This window comes from Peromyscus maniculatus, chromosome 17 (assembly GCF_049852395.1).
Source record: "Peromyscus maniculatus bairdii isolate BWxNUB_F1_BW_parent chromosome 17, HU_Pman_BW_mat_3.1, whole genome shotgun sequence".
In the NCBI taxonomy this organism is placed as follows: Eukaryota; Metazoa; Chordata; class Mammalia; order Rodentia; family Cricetidae; genus Peromyscus; species Peromyscus maniculatus.
Genome location: NC_134868.1, coordinates 13,924,616 through 13,949,299, shown reverse-complemented (window position 1 = coordinate 13,949,299; position 24,684 = coordinate 13,924,616). Strand labels below are relative to the sequence as shown.

The 24,684-nt window shown below is 41.1% G+C and overlaps 1 long non-coding RNA gene across 2 annotated transcripts; it reads right to left on the bottom strand.

Annotated features, from left to right (window-relative positions):
* Positions 1-225: 225 nt before the first annotated feature.
* Positions 226-10,786, bottom strand: LOC121823508 (uncharacterized). Of its 2 annotated transcripts, XR_013045282.1 has the most exons (4): positions 10,459-10,786; positions 5,918-6,397; positions 659-1,252; positions 226-560 (listed from the first exon to the last, which is right to left on the bottom strand). It is a non-coding gene; the product is annotated as an uncharacterized LOC121823508 (long non-coding RNA). The 2 variants fall into 2 exon arrangements; XR_013045281.1 differs by having other exon boundaries at positions 659-6,397.
* Positions 10,787-24,684: the final 13,898 nt, after the last annotated feature.

Genomic DNA, 24,684 nt, shown 5'->3' with positions numbered 1-24,684 from the left:
ATTTAAAGAGTGTGGCTTCAGAATAGAAGAAACATGCCAGAATGGGAAAGTGATCACTATGCATGATATTAAAGAAAGAGAATAGGACTTCCTGTTTAAAAGCTTGAGACCCCTCATATGGGAAAGCAAAGGGGAGTGTTTATACAAACACCAGATGATCTTTATAAATGGCCTGTGTTAGTTCCTTTACTCACCGTTACAACCAAATAACCAACAAGAAGCAACTTAATGGAGCAGGGATTTATTTAGCTGGTGACCTGTGGAGGGATGCAATCCAGCATGATGCGGAAGGCGTGGCAGCAGGAGGCTTCTTGCTGGTGGGCAGCCAGAGGTCATTGCCTCCTTGTATCTTGGCAGAACAGGAAGCAGAGAGGTCAGCCCGGAACCAGGGCTGAGATACAAGCCTGAAAGTCCATGCCTCGGTGACTCACTTTCTCCTGCTCTGCTCCACCTCACAAGACTCCTCAGCTTCCCAAAACAACACAGCAGCTCATGACAACACATGACCCCCTGTTGGACATTTCACATGCTAACCATAATAGCACCCGATCTATATTATGCTGAGAAAGAAGGGATGAAGAGTGAGTAAAAACAAAAATAGGACAACAATATCAAGATTATCAAACACATGATCCAAGAATCAGAAGGTGGGTCTTACCTTTGGCGACAAGACAATCAAGAACACTGTGCTCTACCACACTCACTAAATAAACAGCTTCTTCCTAAAATCACAGTGGTTGGCCAACCATAGAAAGACAAATTTAGGATTCAAATTTCTCATAATAGAATTTTAAATGGCAAGCCAATGACCATAACTCTGAAGATTGTCTCGTGCCAGTTAAGTCATGTGAATGCCCAATGAAGTGAGTAGGGACAGATGAAAAACAGAGGGATGATTAGGGACAATCTAATTCTACCTCAGTAACAAAAGAATCGAAATATTCTCTCCATGGAAATTATCACAGGATAAATAATTGTCTAGAAATTCCAAAGTCCAGGCCATCACAAATATTGCCATTTCACTGTTTATTTAGTATCTTAGTACTACATGTTATGATTGCAAAATACAAAGACAAATATAATCCTAAAATAAAATAGTCTGTGGGTGGCTACAAATAACAATCATACCATATTTAGACAGCTCATCAAAACTGTAGTAATATAAGCCATCTCCTTCCTCTAACTGGATACGATGCATTATTGCATGTTGGTGACTTTTGTGGATGAACTGAACACCTGCAATCCCAGCACTCTGAAGAGGCAAAGGCAAAAAGAACATGAGTTTGAGGGAAGTCTGGACTGTACAGCAAGACCCTGTATCAAAACCTAAGATGTATTTTTTAAAATAATAACAGTTAAAGGAGGCTAAATTTGTAGAGTAAACATAGAATGAAAGGAAAATTAATTAACCTGTGAAATTACAGTGATTTTTGATTCTAGGTAAATATTGAGGGAAAATCTTGGAAATGACATTGTCATTAGAAGTCTGTGAGAACATGACAGTGCAATATGTCACCACTCACCTAAAAAGTGATCCAGTCTCAGATACATCCACACAAGCAGACAAAAAAATACTGTGTGATTCATTTCATCCCAAAGCCTCTATACTTGAGATACAGTTATTATCACCATTCCACAGGTGAGAAAAACAACCATCCGGAAGAGGAAGGCTTGTGTCAACAACAGCTTTTAAAAACTGAATCAATAGATCAACCAAGATTTAAATGCAACTGAGCACTATGATCTGTAGTCCTAACTACTTCATTGAGAGAGAAAAACAGTAACTAATAACAGAATATTGATTTACTTTTTAAAATTAAAATATAATTACATCACTTTCCCCTTTCCCATACCTTCCTCCGACTCTTCCCATATACCCCATCTTCCCCATCTTGCTCCCTCTGGAGTTTATGATCTCGTGTGTGTGTGTGTGTGTGTGTGTGAGAGAGACAGAGAGAGAGAGAGAGAGAGAGAGACAGAGAGAGACAGAGAGAGAGAGACAGAGAGACAGAGAGAGAGACAGAGAGAGAGACAGAGAGAGAGAGAGAGTTCATAAATATATGAATACCACCCATTCAGTCTCTTTAGCATTACCTGTAATGTATGAGATTTCAGGGCTGACCACTTGGTATTGTTTAATCAAATAAATGTTCATACCTCAGGAAGACTATTTCTCCCACTCTCAGTGTGTTTGGTTGCCTAAAGTTCTCTGTCTAGAGGCCAGGCCCTATGAGATTTCCCTTTTCCATGTTAGCATGTCTACAGGTGTTGTCTTTGTTCAGGTCTTTTTAGACAGCCGTTATTGAGGTATCATGGGTGAAGTGTTCTTGTTTTTAGGAGACACAACAGATTTTCTAGTCCTCTAGCTGTTAACAGTCTTTCCACTTGCAGGGTGTGATGGTGCATGCCTTTAACTCCAGCACTTGGGAAGCAGAGGCAGGTGGGTCTCTGTGAGTTAGTTCAATGTCGGCCTGGTTTACATAACAATCTTTCCACTCACCCTTCCACAAGGTTCCCTGAGCCTTATGTGAAGGAGTTGGTACAAGAAAAATTTTAAGAATCATTCTGGAATACTCATAGTTAAAAAACAAATAACAACCACAAAAAAAAAAATCAGCGTTCCATGAGTCTTCTTTTTGCAGAGTGATCAGTTTTCCCTTGTGATGACTGATTTGGGCTGTCTGCTCAGATCGTGAGTCACTTAGGAGATTCATGAGTCATACTTCAGAGTATGTCTGTGCAGACATAATCAGATCATGTTGGTCCTGAGTAATGAATGCATTAATCTCTTGAGGGATTCATTCATATGATGGGATTGTCTGGAAGTGTTGAAAATGAGGAGTCCGTGTCTAGTTAAAGGAAGTAACTCACAGAGGTCATGTCTCAGGGGACAACATCATGTCCTAGCTTCTTCTCACATGCTTCTCTGCTTCTTGTCTGCCACAAACAGGCCCCTCCTTATACACTTTTATCATCACATTGTTCTGCTTCACTAGCTCCTCCTTACACACTCCTATCATCACATTGTTCTGCTTCTCAGGTTCTCCTTACACTCCTATAGGTGGAGTTTTCTGTCCCACCAGTCAGCTCCCAAATAACCACAGGGAGACTTCTTATTTATTACGAATATCCTGCCAATAACTTAGGCTTGTTATTAACTAGCTCTTAAATCTTAAATTAACCCATATTTCTTATTCTCATTCTACCACGTGGCTCTGTATCTTTCTGTAACATGGCATGTTCATCTTCCTTCTCTCCACATCTCCAAGTCTCCTTGAGACTCCACCGCCCTTCTTCCCAGCATCCTCTCAGTCTGGCTCTCCCACCTAACCTCTTCCTGCCTAGCTATTAGACAGTTAGCTCTTTTAAAACCAATGAGAGCAACACATCTTCACAGTATACAAAAGGATTATTCCACAACACACGCCTACCGTCACATTGTTCTGCTTCACAACTGTCCCAGAAACACAAAAACATAAGACCAGGGACTGGACTGTAAGCATTACAGCTTGGATGGAAAGGTATCCTAGCAGTTGGGAGGCAAAAAATACCACAAAGTCACACCACACAACAAACCTTGCACAAGAGATTTATTGGGAGGCAGATAAACAGGATGGTGGCTGCCTCTGCTCCAGCAAGAGAATACTATGGGGGTAACGTGGCAGTTGGAGGTCCTCAGAGGAGAAGACTGACCACTGGTGTGGCTAGAGGGACTTACATTGGACCCTCAGAAATCAGAAGCCCAAACAAATAATTCCTCCCTGAATTTGTTCTCTCAGGTTCTGTGCCACAGAAAAAAAGAAAAGTAATAATGCCAAGCATATACTGTGTGTGATCTACCATGTAGTACTGATGCAGAGGCGGGGACACCAAGTATCAAGACTCCTCTTGAACCTCCAGAGCTTGAGATTATGTTCAGACTATAAATACTGATTCCAAAAATATGGAGGGCTTTCAAATACTATGCCTCAAGAATTCCTGATCCTTAAATCAACATTATGGGTCTCTGTAGTTGGAGTTTTCTCCAGTCCTGCTCAGACCCACAGCCAATCAGACCCAAATAAACACACGGATGCTTATATTATTTAAACTGTTTGGCCTAATGGCTCAGGCTTCTTGCTATCTAGTTCTTATATCTTAAATTAACCCATTTCTATTAATCTATAAGTTGCCACGTAGCTTGCGGCTTACTGGTACCTTACATCTTCCTTCTCATGGCAGTGTCTCCTGACTCAGTCTTCCACCTCCCAGAATTCTCCTCTTTCCTTATCCCACCTACATTATACTTCCTGCCTGGCTACTAGCCAATAAGCATTTTATTTATCAATCAATCAGAGCAACACATTCATAGCAAGTGGTGGATTTAACCTTTCTAATACATTAAAAAAAAAAAAGAGGTTTCTGGGTGACATGCTACTAGAGGTCTCTAGCTTGGCTCCAACAAAAATTGCACAACAAGACAATTTCCCTGTCTGACCTGCTTTTGAGAAGCAATTCCAGCAGAGAGTTGCCTATTCAAAAACTAAGAGTAGAAGTAGAAAAATCTCAAGAATCTAACTTTTATTCTTCCAAATCTGAGAATTTGTTGTCTGGATAACATAGTTACACAAGTGTACTTTATTAATTGTCTACTTAAATTCATACATTCTCTTTATTATCATTTACAAATGCTCTACAGCTTTGTAACACTTCCCCACTAATGATCATCTAGATTCTGTCCATGGACTGTCTCATGGTATCCCTCATCTAAGCTGTGCTCTGCTTACATTGCTGTTTCTGTTTGCTATCAGCCTTCAAAACAGCTCCATTCTACATCTTAGAATCTATAGCTGACACACCACTTTTAATTATGCACCTCATAGGGTAGCTTTAAAAATTAAATTAGGCAGTCAAAATAGTAAAACAACACATTCTTAAATTTGCAGGTTGGTTATTATTATTATATTACTTATGCTCATTGTAAAGTATGACATTCCATTTCGTTATCATATCCTTTCTCCCCTAAATGAGGATGGATTTTATTTTTCCAAAATTTTTCAATCTGCTTTTTTTTTTCACAGAATGTATTAGCAATAAAACTTAGGTGGTTGAAAGTGGGACATTGAAATCTTGACAAATGCTACATTTTTATACTCTGTAATTTCTTAACCATGTTCAGGTAGTAAAACATTCAGGACCTTTCTTATCAAGAGATTTATGATACAAAACAGTTGTTAAAATATCTGTCAAGGCAATAAACTGCCATTCCAAGAAATAACTAGGTGGTCTTGACCTTAAGATCTCATGTGAGCTATAAATCTAGGGAGAAGATGGTTTACAGCCAGTCATCAATCTGTAGATGTGTTTCCACATAAATTCTAGAAGTGTTGTGTTGGCTCACAAATCTCCTCATCAAATATGATTGACAAGCTTCTAAAGTCCAAACTGTGCAGACATATCAAACAATCTACATATGAGTATGTTAGAAGTTAATGTGAAGCATCCAGCACAATTAGTAGCACTTACTAGCGGCTTAGACAAAGCGGATTATGGAAAGACAAGAACATTGAGAACATTGCCTTCTGCCTCGGGAGCCCAGAAAAGATACTGAGAAAGTCCTCTGAAGCAACAGAGGCAATTGGGAGACGGAGATGTGGGAAACGCCCCACCTCGGTGCCTTTCTGACACTGTTTCCTCTAAGCTCAGTTCCGGGTCTGCTCTGCAGCAGTCCAGTCTCTCAAACCCTGTGGGTGGAGAGAATTCTCCCACAGCGGGAGTCACGTTTCCTGTCACAGATATTATAGTTAATATCATCATATTCGCAACAATCCATGATCTTTGTGTTTCACTGATAGTGACATCCAGCACTCTCGGAATTTTCTTTTGACCCCCTTTCTCACTGCATTTCATTTGGCATTTCCTCTTCCTTTTCACTTACTCATTTTCAGCAGGCAAGATGAAATAAATGTGAGACCATGTTCTATTCCGCTAATAATCAATCTGATGTGTAATTGCAAGGCTATTTAGGGGGAAAAAAAAAAGCATAAGTATTTTCCGAACGAGAAGCTATACTCCCAAAGGCAAAGTGAATCTGGGGAGCCGAGGCACGCTGAAAGCAGTGCAAATTGATAAACATTCTGGCAAACAGCGTCAGAATTAACTATGGAATGATCCTATCCCACTCCCAAAAATATATCATGCCTTTGTGCCCTTGTAATCCCATTTGGAGAAAAACATCGAAGAGCCGAAGAGAAGGACAAGCTGTGATCATGGGTATGTGCGTTGCAGCATTACTCGCAGAGAGGAAAACCGGAAGTGACTGCGATGATTAATTGAATTACCTGTTTTTATATTATAGCACCTGTGTTCTTTCTTCCTGAGCCACAAATGCATCTCCAACTTGATACCTATTTAAACCCTGTGAAGTAAAGAAAACATAAAAAAATAAAAGCCAAAGCAAAGTTAGTGCTTCACTTTCAAAATGCATGTCAGCCGAAGGGTAATTGCTGTAGCTGGAGATGAGGCCGCACAATCAGAGATATAATAATAGCAAATGGTAGAACCCACATCCACGCCTCCGTGATCTTCTCCACAGACTGAGCGCTTAACCACCCCCCTCTCATGCCTCCCCATTATTACCCCTTCAAACTGTTCCCTATTTTAAAACATGACAGTTCAATGAGAAACTAAGATGCCCTGCATTAGGAATTCCTATTCACGGCTGCAGAAGGGACATACAAACTTAAAACTCTTCCACAGAACTTTTTTTAAAATCCAGATTCATGCTGTTTAAGAGATGAATGTCATTTTTAAAAATAATATTGGTGCTGCTTTTTCTTTGTTTTTATTTTTTATCCTGGTTTGTTTGGAGAGTTTTTTTTTTTCTATTTGCTTGTTTGTTTTCTAGAGAGAGAAAGAAGGCATGGAGTTGGAAAGGTGGAGATGTGGAGAGGCTCCAGGAGGAGCCAGAGGAGAGGAAACCATGATCAGAGTATATAGCATGAAAAAAAATTACTTTTGATAAAAAAGAAATTAAAATTACATCATTTCTTTTTTCCTAAAAATAAGCAAATGAATAAATTTTTCTTTTTTTGTAAATTCATGCAAAAATACTAATGTTTGGGAGGTGGTATGACAATCCTTATGATTTTAAACATGTTTTTAAAAATACATACCAGTAAAAGGGAAACACGAGAACTTACTTCAAAATATGAGATAGGAATTGTGTGGTGGTTTTATATGGACTCACGTATTTGAGCACTTACACCCAGTTTACGGAACTGTTTAGGAAGGATTAGGATCTGTGGACTTATTGGAGGAGGCTTGTCACCGGCAGAGGGCTTTGAGGTTTCAAAAGACTCATGCCATTCCAATGTGTGCTCTCTGCCTCCTGCATTCAAACCAAGATGTGAGCTCTCAGCTGTTCCTGCCACCATACCTTTCCTCTATCAGCGTGGACTCGAACCCTCTGAAACAGTAAGCCAAATTCCCACTGTCTTTTGTAGGTTGTCTTAGTCATGGTGTTTAAGCACAGCCACAGTAGAACCAATATCCAACAGTTATTGGGTGACCAAGACCCTAAGACTAGATAGCCCAGGGACCTGGGGCGAAACCAAATAATACTGGTCTTAAAAAAAATGTAGTGATAAAATGACTTCTAATGATATTCTGCTACATCAAAGAAGCTCCCTCCTGCTGCAGATGGGAACAAATATAAAGACCCACAGCCAGACATTAGGCAGAGAGTAAGAGACCTTGAAAAACTCAGCCCTAAATGGGATGTTTCCATCAAATCCCTTCCCCTCGGAGCTCAGGGAACCCTGTGGAAGCGGAGGTGGAAAGAGTTAAGATCCAGAGGGGATGGAGGACACCAGGAGAACAAGGCCCTCTAAATCAACTGAGCAAAGCTCATATGATCTCAGAGACTGAAGCAGCATGCACAGGGCCTGCACGGGTCTGCAGCAGGTCCTCTGTGTGTATATTCTGTCTTCCAGTTTAATGTTTTTGTGGGATTCCTAAGTGTGCAAACCAGTGGGTCTCTGATTCTCCTGCCTTCTCTCGGAGCATTTTTCCTTCTGTTGGTTTATCTTGTTTAACTTTGATATGGCAGTTTTTGTTTTATTTTATTATATTTTATTTTGTTATATTTTTTTAATGGGTGAATGAATGAAAACGTGGCCACTAGTGTAAAGGTTAACAACCAGACTGTCACTGACACCCGCTGGGAGGAGGAAAAATCAATTTTCTCCTATGGAGTGACACTGGGTATATCAACCACTTTAGTGCAGGACTTATGTTCAAGAGTAGTTGACTAAGATATAATGGATTCCGCAATTCTTTTACATGATTTTATTTGGTCACAGCTTGGTAAGAGGGTTGGAGGGTGATTTTATTTTGTTTTCTTGTTTTTGTGGGATCTGATTGTTGTATTCAATTTTTGTTTGCTTTTTAAGAAAGAATTTAAATGTGGGTGAGTAGGAAGGGGGAGAAGATCTGGAAGGACTTGGGGGAAGGGAAGACCATGATCAAAATATATTTAAATTTAAAAATTATTTTAAATAATAAAAATATAAAAGAAAAAGAACTAAGGCAGAATATGTAAATGAAACAAGATAAAACACGAATTTGAAAATGAAGCATCTGGGGAATGAATAGATGAGGATTCATTTTGCTAGTTTTCCCCTCTGTAAGATCCACTTGATGTTTTCTATGATAAAATGTTCAAAATTCATCATAGGTGCACATTAAAGTTTGTGTGCAGAGCTAAGTATTGAATAGTTATGTAAAATAGTCAGTATTGGTCATTACTAAAATCCCTAGTCATGGTGAAAATCATCCAACAGTTTATGGTATACTTACATGCTTAAGCATTCATAGTCAGCAAGCATTCACATTTTCTCCAAAGGTTAGTTGATTATATTATAAAAATATCCATAATATAACATTAAGTAGGAAACTGTTTATCCATAGACAGAAGTCATTAAGAAACATGCTAAAATATTACCAACAGTTAATCTTAGCAAAGCACTGAGAAAATAAGTATGCAATGGTCATCTCTAAGTAGTCACAGATGGGTGTTTTTTTTTTCCTCTTAATCTGTACACATTTTCCAATATTTCTACCATGAAGGTGGACTGTTTCTGCTCATTTAAAGATCATATCTATTAAGGAATTTAAAGAACATAAAGAAATCTGTGTTCAAAGATTAAAGGACTCGTTAGAGAGTTGTGAGGTTTTTCTGCGCAGAGGATCACACAGTTCAGTTGTTCAAGCCCCTGTTGTAGAGAGATGGGGGCACATGTTCCCAATGGTTAGAGCTGGCAGCTGGTCAGCTGCTGGCTCCACACTCTACTAGCATCCTATAGTCGGTCGCTCGTGGCCCAGGTGATACACTGGCCTTATCCAACAGCTTCAATCCATTTACTTAGCATATGCAAAAAGATGTGGACAGACAAATGCTGATCTTTTAAAGAACCACAAAAGGAAGTGACTGAGCAAAGTCATGAACTATAGAGACAATCTTTATACTACATACATGGTGAAATGGTACTACTTCTAGGTACCTGGAGACAAAACAATTTAACATGTACCAATAATGGGAAAAAGAAAACAAACAAAACAAAACCAGCCTTAGGGTGGGTGATCATTGGCCTGAAAAAAAACATGGTAAACTTTGTATTGTTAAAAATATTCCTGGCCCAAACTCTCCGTCTTCTACCCTCATTCATATTCATAGATATGTCTAATGAAACATTGCCAAGAAACGGTGGGTGGACACATCTGGTTACTGTGTTACCAGAGAGGTCGTCACAGAGGAATGACTCCATGTGTGTGCTTGCCTCAGCACTACTGCTCAGGACACCTGGATCTTGTCTAAATTTCTGGATTTATCCTTGAGTTTAAAGTGGATGAAAAGGTCTTCCTCCCCAGTGATTCCCTGACCTATGAACATGGGAACTCAGCCGAAACTTTTTTAAAGGTTCCATCTCAAAAGAACAACTCAGGAAGAGGATGGACATTAAAATCCTTCAGTTGATGAGTTCTGAAACTTTCACATTTTCCCCCAACCATGGAAACAGTGCCTCCTATGTTATGGTGCCTTCAAACACTCTAATAAAATTTATGCTGACATCCAAAAAACATGTGACATCACTGGATATGTATGTATATGAATATCATTTTTAACTTTGTTCATCCATAATCTTACCATTTTGATATTTTAGCCAGGTGAATTGGTCAAAAATATCCACAAGGGACCAGTGAGGTGGTACAATATGTAAAAATACTTGTCATACAAGTCTGAAGACCTGAGTTCAATCCCCGGAACCTACATAAATGTGGAAGGAGATAATGACTCCAGAAAGTCATTTTGACCTCTGACCTCCACGCTCATGTACATACCACTCCCAACACACATACAATAATAAAAAGTTTAAATATAAAAATATATTTATGATATTTATTCTTGACCATACATACCTCTGACACCTATGAATCACAGCCTTGGGCACTATTCCACTCCCCAGCCTACAGAGCTCCTTCCTCTCCTGCCAGTACTCCAGACCTCAGCATCCTGGCTGCCCTATGCCTGATCATCCTTCAGACTCAGGAGGCACCATGACTGAGTTAGGGATGGTAGAGCCTGAAGATGGGTTCTGAACAAGCCCATACTGCAATTGCTGGCATCCATGGCTGCTGTCAATCTTCCCCAGCTTGAGGCTCCAATCTCCTGGCAGGTTCGCTAGTACCACCACCACCACATAAAGTGCACTCACAAACTAGCCTGAATGCCAAGGATTTCCTCAGATGCTTTTCCCGAGCAAGGGGGGTGGAGGGGGGAAGCTATGAGGATTCCAGAATTCAGGACTGAGAATCCCAAGAGCATCCATTGCTATTATGACACACACAGCTTAGATGCTGAGGATTTTTCACCAATATCAAAGGTGAGAGTCTTCTCCACAAAGCCATCCTACAAAATCTAGAAGAGATCATTAATCACACAGAAAATGCCCAAACTTCAACACAAGGCAATACGAGATATGCAAACTTAAGAACATAACACCACCAAAGAGCATTGTCTAGTAAGAAAGTCAGACATAGAAACCTACAAAACATTTTTGCTTCAAAAAGAAATCAAAACTATTCTTTTTAGAAAGCTTGGGAATTGAGAGTGTAATGGTGCACACTTCTAATATCAGCAATCGAACAAGAGACGGGCAAATCTCTGTGAACTGGAGGCCAATCTGGTCTACATAGCAAGTTCCAGGCCAGCCAGGGCTACAGACTGATATATTGTCTCGATAGATAGATAGATAGATTAGATAGATAGATAGATAGATAGATAGATAGATAGATAGATAGATAGATGATAGATAGATAGATAGATAGATAGATAGATAGATAGATAGATAGATAGATGATAGATGATAGATAGATAGATAGATAGATAGATAGATAGATAGATAGATAGATAGATAGATGATAGATAAACTGTGCAAAAATTCTAGAACTGAGGAACATATTGAATTAAAATGTTAAACTTCACAATAGCATCAACAGTTGACTTTTTAAAAAATATTTATTTATATAGCCAAACTAGTGGAAACACATGAACTGTGAACCAATAGCTGAGGAGCCCCCATGGAACTGGACCAGGCCCTCTGGATAAGTGAGACAGTTGATGAGCTTGAACTGTTTAGGAGGCCCCCAGGCACTGAGACCAGGACCTATCCTTGGTGCATGAGCTGGCTTTTTGGAACCTAGGACCTATGCTGAGACACTTTGCTCAGCCTTGGTGCAGGGAGGAGGGGACTAGACCTGCCTCAACTGAATCTACCAATCTGGGCTGAATCCCCAGGGAAGACCTTTGCCTTGGAGAAGGTGGGAATGGGGGCGTGAACTAGAGGGGAAGGCTTGGGGGTAGGAGGAGGGAGGATAGGGCAATCTGTGGCTGATATGTAAAATTAAATTAATTATAAAATAAAAATATTTATTAAAAAAGATTTACTTATTATGTATATAGTGTTGTGCCTGCATGTATCCCTGCAGGTCAGAAGAGGGCACTAGATCTCATTACAGGAGGTTGTGAGCTACCATGAGGTTGCTGGGAATTGAACTCAGGACCTCTGGAAGAACAGTCAGTGCTCATAACCACTGTGCCATCTCTCCAGCCCCAACAGTGGACTTCTTAAATTAGAAGAAGTAATCTGGGAAAATGTCTACCAAAAGGAGGGGGTGGACAAAAGAACAGAAAGGAATTGTTTGAAAGCCTAGGCAATCTATGGAGTTCCATAAAGAAAACTAACTTCCATTGTTAACCTCCTGAGGGAAGATGGGCACACGCAGGAGATTGGGGGTGGGGGTGGGGGGCAGTGACGTCCCAGCCTTGTCTACATCGCTATCACACTGTGCCTTTCATTTTTAAAAATAGGATTTTAATTTATTCTTTGAAAGTTTCATGCAGTACATCTTGATAATTTCCATTCCCTACTCTCTCCAACTTTCCCTAAGCCCCAACATACCTCCTGCCCAACTTCATGTCCCTTCTTTTTTATATAACCCATTGAGTTCATTTTAATGATGTGAAGTTTTTATTAGCCCATTATTCTTCAATAGAGCTATTTAAAGTAGAGTATCTATATGCATTTTAATCTCCTATTTTATAAAAAATTTTTGTTAAAGTCTGATATTCAAGAAAATTTCCATTTGTCTTTATCCTTTGGGGGGCAACTTTCTACTAGAGCATATTACAACCCTGTGCACTCCTAAAGACTGGAAGTGCAGCTCACCTAATCGCTGCCATCTCTTAAGCTATTGTATGTATCTATAACACAGAGAGTGAAATACAGAGCCTCCCTGACTTATGATGGTTTGACAGGATTTTTCAGAGTTAAGATGTTGCAAACAGGAGATGCTTTCAGTAGAAACATACTTCAGATTTTGAATTTTCATTTTTCTGTGCTGGTGATAAGCAATATAATACTTCTCTGTGATGCTATACAATGGAAAGCCAGAGTTCTCAGCCAGTCATGTGACAAAGACAGACAATCATGTTTCTATATCTCACTATGCAACTAATGCAGGTGAACTATACTCAGTGCATTTTGACTTACATTAATTTCAGTCTGCAGTGGTTTATTAGACTTTAACTCCATCATAATCCCATCAGTATCTGAATGTTTTTTACCATGAGGACTTCAACTCATTCTGCAAGTGATGTTTTCAAATTTTATCCCAAGTTTTCAAGCTATATCACTTTTGTATAAGAAGAAAAATGGGGAGGAAAAATTAAATCTCTAGCTCTGGTTAGTCACTAGGATAAAAATGAGGCTTCTAGAATAAATGTCTTCCTTCGTCACTTTGTGTGAGCTACAATAAAAAAAAGAAAAACATAGCTGAATCGGTACCTGAGTGAGAAAGGTAGAGAAATCCAGTCTATTTCACAATGCCCAGCATCTTTAGAAATAAAATTAATGAACACCTGCACCGTGGAAGAGTTGGATATTAAAGTTCATGCTGCCAGTAGCTACTGTACAATATCAATTTCAAATGACAACCTGAAGTTTTGTGCAGGCGCATTCATCTCTGTATTTGTCAGAAGTCATTTCATTTCCTATGATTCATTTCATTTGTACTATAATGTATTAGTTGGATACTCTATTGATCCTTGTTCCATACAATTTGGGCTTTCACAGACAGACGAAAATTCAGTTTGAAAGATAAGTATTGTAATATGCTCACCAGTAACACTAATGACATTAACAACAAAAAAAAAAAAGAAAAGAAAGAAAGAAAAAGAAAACATGGCTAGGTAAACTGCTATATTGAAATGCTGTTAAAGGTAACTGTAACTCCAGAATAAACAGGCAGTTCACTGGTTTTTGTATATTTTTGTATATTCGTTTCTATTGATTCACGGGCAAGCAGATAATTAGAGCACTATACAAATTGCTCCACAAATCTGGATAAATGCATAGTCAAATCTTTATTTTCCCCAGTAAATTAATAGCTTGAACATCACTTGCAGCATCAGAAGAAAGTTAGTCAGTAAATATTGAGTGACTGCTGCAGCATGAGTCACTTTTCTGAACCACAACAGTTAAAGCTTCAGTTGGCTTAAGGTTTCCTAGTCCTGCCATTAGAGGCGACTCATCCCTCAATTACTCAGGAACTTAACTAGTCTAAATGTCTGTCTAGCAGGCCAACCTCTACATCCTGAGAAAAGATGATCTGTTCATGCAATGGTTCCACTCTTTTCATTGCTTCCTTGGCTCACACAGAGATGAAACACCTGCCGATAGTGTGGTGGGTGGTGCTGGGTCCTGATTTGTGTTAGCTGAGCTAATGATCATTCAGATCCCATTGAAAAACCAAATGAGCCAGGCGGTGGTGGCGCACGCCTTTAATCCCAGCACTCGGGAGGCAGAGCCAGGCGGATCGCTGTGAGTTCGAGGCCAGCCTGGGCTACCAAGTGAGCTCCAGGAAAGGCGCAAAGCTACACAGAGAAACCCTGTCTCGAAAAACCAAAAAAAAAAAAAAAAAGAAAAATGAATCTTAAAATAAGGATAACCCGATTTGATCTAAGCAAATCCGAGAGTCAGCTTCCTATGACCCATCATTAGCTTGCCCCACCAAGGAAGCCGAAGATTAGGGTGTTTGACTGTGGGGCCTTCAAGCCAAATAGACCAAGGCCCTCAATAGACGGCTGCTGTGGGATAATGCTTTTGTACACTGTTTAATAAAATGCTGATTGGCCAGTAGCCAGACAGGAAGTATAGGCAGGATAAGCAGACAAGGAGAATTCTGGGAAGAGGAAGGCTGTATGAGGATACGCCAGCCCGCCATCCTGGGAGCAGCATGTAATGGCACACAGGTAAAGCCACAGAACGTGCAGCAACATATAGATTAACAGAAATGGGCTGAGTTTAATTGTAAGAGCTAGTCAGTAGTTAGCCTAAGCTAATGGCCAAGCAATTTTAATTAATATAAGCCTGTGTGTGTTTACTTGGGTCCGAGTGGCTGCAGGACTGGCGGGTAAGAGAGATTTGTCCTGACTGCAGGCCAGGTGGAACAAGGAAAATTTCAGCTACAGAAGGCCAAACACCCTAAACCCCGTAGAAGAGAAAGTGGGTAATAGTCTTGAATTTATTGGTACAGGAAAGACTTTTGGAAATGGACAGCAATAACAAAGGAACTAAAAACAATAATTAATAAATGAGATCTCATGAAACAGAAAAGCTTTTTATTAATTAATTGATTAATTAATTTTTCCCAGCTCAATCAGAGTACCTCCCCTCAACGTCCCCTCCTGCCCCCATCCACTCCTCCTCCTTTCTCTTCAGAAAAGATCAGGCATGCCATATCAAGTTGCAGTAAGACTATGTGCTTCCTCTCCTATTAAGGCTGGACAAGGCAACCCAGTGGGAGGAAAGAGTCCCAGAAGCAAACAGAGTCAAAGACAGCCCCTGCTCCCACTGTTAGGAGTCCTACAAGAAGACTAAACTACACAACTGTGACATATGTGCAGAGGGCCTAGGTCAGTCCCATGCAAGCTCTCTGATTGGTGGCTCAGTCTCTGTGAACCCCTATGGGCACAAGTTAGTTTGTTCTGTGGGGTTTCTTGTAGTGTCCTTAGAACCTCTGACTCCCACAGTCCTTCCTCTCCCTCTTCCATAGGATTCCCTGAGCTCCACCTAATGCTTGGCTGTGAGTCCCTACATCTGTTTCTATCAGTTGCTGGGTGAAGCCTCTCTGGTGATAACTGGACAAGGCAATGATCTATGAGCATAGCAAAATATCACTGGGAATCATTTCATTGCCTTTTTTTTGGCCAGTCATATTTGGTTCTATGCTTGGTCCCTGGGCTGTCCAGACTCTGGGTCCTGATCCTCCGGTCCTAGTTAGGACTGGGCTCCCTCTCATGGTATGGGTCTCAAGCTGGACCAGTCATTGGTTGGCCACTTCCATAATTTCTGTGCCACCTTTACCCTAGCTCATCTTGTAGGCAGGACAAATTGTAGGTCAAAGGTTATGCGGCTTGATTCAGGTCCCAATCCCTCCACTGGAAGTCTTGCCTAGTTACAGGAGGTTACAGGACATTACAGGACTTTACAGGAGGTGGGCAGTTCAGACTCTGTATCTCCCATTGCTAGAAGTCTTAGCTTACAGATTCCCAAGAATTTCCATTGCACTAGGTTTCTAACTCATCCAGAGATGCCTAATTCCAGTTGTCTTTCCCAGTACTCTCTCCCTCAACCCTCCACCAACCTGATCCCTCCTGTTTCAACACACAACCTTCCCATCCAGGACACACACGGACACACATGGGCACACACACACACACACACGCACGCACGCACGCACGCACGCACGCACGCACGCACGCACGCACGCACGCTGGTTGACCTGACCTGTGATGTCTCTTCCATTTCTCCCTTACAGTGAGAGTCATGTATTTCTCCCTTGCTTCTTTGCTTTATTTGGCTTCTTTGGGTCTATGGAATTGTGGTATGATTATTCTTTACTATACAGCTAATATCCACTTATAAATAAGTACATACTATGTTTGTCTTTCTGAGTCCGGGTTATCTCACTCAGGATGATTTTTTTTTTCTAGCTCCATCCATTTGCCTGAAAATTTCAGGATGTCACTGTTTTCAACAGCTGAGTAACACTCCATTGTGTATATGTACCACATTCTCTTCATCCATTCTTCAGTTGAAGGGCATCTAGGTTGTTTCCGGTTTCTGGCTATTACAAATAAAGCTGCTATGAACATAGTTGAGTAAGTTGCTTCTATTTCCATTGTTATGTCTTGAACAGTTTCCTTCACCTGTTTGTTTTTCTTGGCATTCTTGGTATTCTTTAAAGAATTTACTCATTTCCTCCAAATGTTTGTGTCTTCCTGAATTTCTCTAAGGGATTTATTTCCTCTTTAAGGACCTCTATCGTCGTCATCGTTGTCGTCGAAAAGTTGGTTTTAAGGTCATTTTCTCGTGCTTCAGCTGTGTTAGAATGTTCAGGTCTTGCTATAGTAGGATAGCCAGGCTCTGGTGGTGCCATGTTGCCCTTTCTGGTGTTGATAGTGTTCTTGCACTGGCATCTAGGCATCTGGCTTTGGGATGACTGTAGGTTTAGGTGTTGATACCTGAGTTTGTCTTCGTTGGATGGGTGTTTTCTTCCTTGGTTTCTGTTTCATCTCCAGTCTTCTGTCCTAAGTGGTAAAATACTCTGACCAAGGCAACTTAAGGGAGAAGGGTTGATTTAGGCTCCCAGTTCCAGGTGACAGTCCATCATGGTGAGTCAGTCACAGTGTCTGAGCTGGAGGGAGCTGTACTGCAGCTGAAGTCAAGAGACAGAGAGAACAATGAAAAACAGTACTCAAGTGGCTTTCTCCATTTTATACAGTCTAGCATTCCCTACCCAGGAATGGTACTGCCCACAGCTAAGGTGAGTCTTCCCATATCAATTAGTGTGGTCAGGATAGTCTCCCACATGCATGCCCAGAGGCCCATCTTCCAGATAAGTGTAGATCCTGGCATGTCAACAACACCAACCACCACATAGCTATTGCAGGCCAAGATTCTGAAAGAAGCTCGTAAAAAGCTACATAATCTTAAAAAAAGAAAAAAGAAAAAAAAAAAGGTTCTTCACTTGAGCCCATAAGATAACTAAAGACAGACCAAGGGCTGGAAAATACATTCCACCTGGTAGAGTGCCTGTCTAGTGCATTGGTCAGGATGCTCTAGACTAACAGAACAAACATAGAGAATGAACTCTTTATACATAAAAAAAAAAGAGTATATATTAGACTGACTTATAGGCTGTGGTCCAACTATTCCAACATTGGTTGCCTAGGAACAAATTGTCCAAGAATTCATTTGTTGTTCTGTTTACAAAGCTGTATGTCTCAGATGGTCTTCAGTATAACCTAGAATCCTGAAGAAGTAGGCTCTAATGCCAGTGAAGGAATGGACAGGCAAAGAGCAAAAGCTTCCTTCCTCCATGCTCTTATATAAGATTCCAGCAGAAGGTATTCAGCAGAAGGGCCTTCCCACCTCAGAAGATCTGGATTAAAGGTGTTTCTTCCCGTCCATACCTCTGGAGGAAGCCTCTCACTCCTCAGAGGCCAGATCTTTAACTCCTCAACAGACAGAGGCAGGCCAATTTCTGTGAGTTCCAGGCTAGTCTGGTCTACATAGTGAGAAAAAAAGAAAGAATGAAAGAAAGGAAGAACAGAAGGGAGGGAGGGAGGAAGGAGTGAAGGAAGAAAGGAAGGAAAGAGGGAAGGGGCAGGAACCCTTATACACTATTATGAAAATGTAAATTAATGCAAGCACTACAGAAATCAGTGTTTTCTCAAAACCTTAAAAACAGATTCACCTGGAACTAGAAAAAAATTATCCTGAGTGAGGTAACCCAAACCCAGAAAGACAGTCATGGTATGTACTCACTCGTAAGTGGATTCTAGATATAAAATAAAGAACAATCAGACCACAACCCATAGAACCATGGAGGCTATATATATATAGCATGGAGGTCCCTAGGACGACTGTGGCTTATAATAAATTTTGGTTTTACTCAATTATTGAAAAAAAAATAGCCAAATGAATGAAAACACATGAACTATGAACCAAAGGCTGAGGGGCCCCCAGCCAGATCAGGCCCTCTGAATAGGTGTAACAGTTGATTGGCTTGAACAATTTGGGAGGCATCTAGGCAGTGGTACCAGGTCCTGTGCTCATTCCATGAGTTGGCTGTTTGAAACCTGGAGCTTATGCAGGGACACTTGGCTCAGTCTGGGAGGAGGGGACTGGACCTGCCTGGACTGAGTCTACCAGGTTGATCTCAGTCCTTGGGGGAGGGTTTACCCTGGAGGAGGTGGGAATGGGGGGTGGCCTAGGGGTAAGGGGAGGGTGTGGGAGGGGGAAGAATAGGGGAACCCGTGGCTGATATGTAGAACTGAATGGTATTGTAAAATAAAATAAATAAAAGTAAAAAAAAAAAAAAACAGATCCACCATGTGACACCACTACACCACTTTTGAATCTATGCCCAAAGAATCAAACAGAGCAGCATGAGGCACACTGATATCAATGGAGACACTTTCATGTAGACATAGCTGAGGAATCATTCAGCAGTGAATAAACGGATAAAGAAAATGTGAAATCCATAAACTTGCTGAGGGGGGGCATAAATGATGACACTGGAATTTTCTCCATGTGCAGAATGTAAATTTAAAAAAAAAAAAAAAAAAAAGATATGACAGAGGAAGTGAGATTATCTGGAGAGGAGAGGACCGGCAGTGGTTGGGAGAGACCTGTGGAAGCAAAGGGGAGGTGGATGTAGTTGGAGCCCACTTTACCTGTCTATGAAGATGCCACAGTGAAAGCCATTAAATAACATGTTAGTAAAAATGATGGTTTCAGGAAGAAAATATACATGAATGCAAACCACACTTGTAGCTGTGGGAGTAATTTTTCTTCTTTTTCAAAAGTCTGAATAATTATTTTTCACAAAAGTAGAAGAAAAGGTAAACAGTAATCTAGACATTTAGTGAGATCAGTTCATAGGTGAACTTATTGAAGACAGATCGCTGACTGAGCAGGTAAAGAGTCCAGTCCACATTTATTCACTGAATATCCTTGACTACTCTTTTTTGGGGGGAGGGGGTGGAGCTGAGGACCGAATCCAGGGCCTTGTGCTTGCTAGGCAAGTGCTCTACCACTGAGCTAAATTCCCAACCCCATATTTTTTTTTGTCTTGCTTTTTTGAGACAGGGTTTCTTTTTGTAGTCTTTGCTGTCCTGGAACTTACTTGGTAGCCCAGGCTGGCCTCAAACTCACAGAGATCCACCTGTCTCTGCCTCCTGAGTGCTGGAATTAAAGGCATGGGCCACCACCTACCGGTCTCCTTGACTACTCTTGACATCAGCCTATGCGTGGTACGTAGTTTAGGCCACTCTCTTTCCTGAGTCATCCTCTCCCTCATCCCTCTCTTAAAAGGCCTGGCTATAACAAGTACCTTCACTTGGTCCCATCTTTCACCTGTATCTTCAAGCCATTGACACTAAGTACTGTATTTTTTACTTGTATAATTCATTTTCTCATCGTGATATGCTCTGAAATATGTGAAGTTTTAAACCCTCACTCTTGTCTCATATAACTACTTTCCATTGTTTTCTTACTATTGTTCTGTTTTTACACAGAATCTCATGTGTCCCATACTGGCTTTGAACTAGCTACCTACCCAAGGATGACCTTGACCTTCCATTCCTCCTGCTTCTACTTCCTAAGAGCTGGGGTTCCAGGCATGCACCACCATGCCTGGGGTGTTGGGGTTGAACCCAAGGCTTTGTTCATGCTAGGCAAACACTTTACCAACTAAGCTGTATTCCCATCCTCATCTGTTTTTTTCTTCATAAAATGCATTTTGTCATATTCTTTCCCCTTCCCCAACTCATCCAGTTCCACCTCTCTAACCACCCAACTTTATGTTCTTTCTCTCTCTCAAAACAAAATAAATAAATAGAAATCAAAACAAACAATAAACTAATAAGATTTAAAAAATACCAAAAACATGGAGTCTATGTTATGTTGACCAAATACCCCTGGCCATGGGGACTGCCCTGGAGTATGGCTGATATACCCAGCAACAAAACAAAACAACAACAACAACAACATTTCCCTTTCCCAGCAGGTATCAAGTACAAATAGCTTCTTAGTTGTAGGTAGAACCTTGTGTTCACTTCCCCTTCTCAGTGCTGGGATTTTGTCTGGTTTGAATGTATGCAGGTCTTCTGCACACCATCATGGTCTCTGTGAGTTCATGTGTGCATCAGTGTCCTATTGTGTCTGGAAGACACTGTTTCTTTGGAGTCCTCCACTACCTTTTCCCCTTCCAATCTTTCTGCCTCCTCTACTGCCTAGGTCCCTGAGCCTTTAGAGGAGGGGTATGATGAAGATATCCCTTTGTGGATTGGATGCTGCAATATCTATTCTAGTTGTAGGTGTCTGAATTAATTTCTACCTATTGCAAGAGGAAGCTTCTCTAGTGAGGGCTAAGTGATACTCTGATCTATGGGTGTATCAATACATCATTAAGAGTCATTTAATTGCTATGTTCCTTCAGCAGAATAATAACTTCTTAAATAATACTGTTTCTAATTGGTAGAGTTCTGATTCCTCTGAACACACTCCAGATTGTCTATGTCCTAATTAAAGAATAATACTGATGTTCTGTGTACCCAGTTTATACTTCAACAAATTTTCCTTAAGGAAACAATTTTGAACAAATTGTTATCTACATCCTCACAGCACTATTTAAAATATTTCAAAATAATAGCACAATATACTGTTCCAGTTTGGTTTCTGTTGCGGTGATAAAAACACTGAGCAAAACCAACTTGGGGAGAAAAGGGTTTATTTGGCTGACAGGTTACAATCCATCATTAGGGAAAGCCATGGCAGAACCCTAGAGGCAGAAACTGAAGGAGAGAACACAGGGAAATGCTGGTTACTGGACTGTTCTCATGGCTTGTGCTCAGACTTCTTCCTTATCTAACCCAGGACCACCCAGCCAGGGGTGGCAGTGCCTACAGTGAGCTGTGTCCCCCAACGCTGATCTTTAATCAAAATGCCCCACAGACATATCCACAGGCCAGTCTGATGGAGGCAGTTCTTCAGTTGAGAGTCCCTCCTCCCAGGTGACTCTGGGTTTTGTAGAGTTGACAAAAAGTAAGCAGCACCTATACTTATAAAATAAAAATAAAAGTGCATCAAAGAGGTAATTGAAAGACACGTTAAAATTTGTGATGTATAATCAAATGGTAATAAAAGGCAAAATGTATCTATAAGGTAATCTACATATACATATATGAAGAGTGCCTAAGTATGGGAATATATACCATATAACAAAATATCAATCATCTTTCTTTTGGCTCTGTGGGATTACAAATTATTTTTTAGTTCACATGAAATAATCTTACGTTCTTTTCAGATTTTCCACAACACAAAAAAAGTTAACTTTGTAATAAAAAGAAGTCATACATTATTCCTGAGAAACAAACATACTCTAAAAGGCCGACGAGGTCCTCGAGTGTGAGCTGATCAGCTGGTAGAGAGGCGTGCCAGCTCCCCATTCACACTGCCTTGCACACCGTAGCACGTGGATGTTTCTCCAGCCACATGACATAGAGGATCCATTTCAGGAACGTGTTCATCTAGTGTCCGTTGCTGTGGCTAAGATGAGACAAAACTTCAAAGGAGGACAGTTTTATTTTGGTCCTGTTACAACTGCTTCATCTGTGATCAGTTGGTTCTGCTGCTTTTAGGTCTGTGGTTAAAAAAAAAAAGTTTCATAGCTGGGTGTGTGCACATGGAGACCTCTTCCCTTTACAGCAACAAGAAACTAAAAAACCGGGGCAGTCAGGGATCCAGTCCCAATATGTTTTCTAAGAGAATATGCCCTGATGGCCTTCAATGAAACCCCCATCTCCTGACATACAGCATTATTCTTTATTTCCACAAAAAATTTCTGGCAAATTTCTACGACGTTATTGTTGACATTAGTTTCTTGTTTTCTTTAGTTCGTTGTAATATGTGAAATTTGTGTTCTTAAAGTATGTGTGACATGATTACCACCACCTGAGGCCTCACCAGGACCACTGAGGGTCCATCATGTCCGGTACCACTGAGGGTCCATCATGTCCGGTACCACTGAGGGTCCATCATGTCCGGTACCACTGAGGGTCCATCATGTTCAGTACCACTGAGGGTCCATCATGTCCAGTACCACTGACGCTCCACCATGTCCAGGACCACTAAGGGTCCATCATGTCCAGGACCACTGAGGGTCCACCATGTCCAGGACCACTGAGGGTCCACCATGTCCAGTACCACTGAAGGTCCACCATGTCCAGTAGTACTGAGGTCCATCACATTCAGCAGAAGCTCAGCTCAGGATCTCTCTTGGAAACGGAACAGACAACCCTGGATCTGAGTTAGGCGATTGTAATGCTTTGTATTAATTGTCAGCTTGACAGAATATAGAAGTGAGAGAGATGAACCTGTGTGCACGCCTACAAGGCATCATTATCTTGACTGTCTTAATGAAATGGGCACCCTGGCCCTCTGTAGGTAGTAGAGTCATCCCTGGCTGAGAATCTGGACCACACAAAGCAGGGAGGGGAGTTTCTGAATAGCGACATGCATGCACTCTTTTCTGTTCCCTGATTGTGGAGGCAGGGTGTCTAGTTTCTTCGGGCTCCTACAGCCTTGACCTCCCCACCACGATGGAGCGTACCTTGAACTGTAGGCCACAGTAAACCCTCTTCCCCTTACATTGCCTTTGTCAAGATATATTTGAGCTTTATCTTAAGAATGAAAGGGACCTGTAAATTCTTAAATGGATCTCCTGTTTCAAGTAGGAAAATACTTCGCTCAATATATTTTATTCCTGACTTCAACACCAACCCACAATATTCGTTTTTCTCTATAAATAGAAATCAGGCTATCAGTAGGGTGACACCTGCCTGCAGTCCCAGCCCTAAGAGAGTGGTGGCAGAAAGATCCTGAGTTCAAGACCAGCCTGGGTTAACTTGGCCCTAAAAAGAAAGGAAATTAAGGGAGGAGGAGGAAAGAACCAAGTCTCAGCCCTTATTGTTTCTTTGTATTGCCTCTTCCTCAGCTTCATCTGTGATACTGTGGCGCACACTTCCTGCTTACTCCAGCCAAAACATCTACTGCTGCTCATCCTGCTACATGTCCAGGGGTCACTCAAGTTTACTGTTTCCTGGTAGCATTGCCGAGAAAAAGAAGTCTACGTGGTAGACAAAACGTCTGTCGGCTCCAAGTGTAAGCAGAGTGACGTCACTACTAATACGCAGTCTACATATTAGTTGATGTTGATTGCTGAGAACCTGGAATGACGCACACCAGTGTCTCCATTTGGTGACAGGGATGACTACTTAACCTACCTAGGATAGCTGGTGACCAGTCTCTATCCACCAGACACTGGAGGTATGGATCCTGCTCAGCCAAACCCACCCATTCTTCTCCCTTTCACGTCTCCACTTAGTAGTTTTCCATCATTCATTACCCTCTCCTTCAGACACTGGGAACCATGATGTCCCTCCCCAAAGCATTAGCAACATTAGACACAATTCCTATTTTTTAGATAGAGAACACATACTTTTTAGAAAAACTCTCTGTACTACGCACTCGTTTGGGTAAAGAAGGACTAGAGAAATTTTAATTTAACCCCAAAAATTCTTGTAAATGCAATGGAGGCAAAACCTTGAGGTTTGTGTTTGTTGTTTTGTTTTTCACACACACACACACACACACACACACACACACACACACACACACACACACACACAGCAAGCCTATTCTGCACACACAACAGAAGCTTGCAAACTTTTGTCCGGTAAAGAAATGAGCGACTCTTCCCGCTGTATACGAGGTATTTTGAATTGTACTGTAAATGAGACATGGCACATTGTGAGACGCTTTGCAGAAAAGCAGAGCAAAAACCCCGGGGGCCTACAACGCGGTGAAGGAGAATCGACGAGTGTGTTCTTAATAAAGCAGAGATCCCAGGAAGAAGAATGGGGCTTAGGGAAAGAGCGGGGATTACCAGGAGAGTGGCACAAAAACGAGAGGAGAATATGTGAGCGCCCGGGAAAGATTCAGAACCTTCAATCAA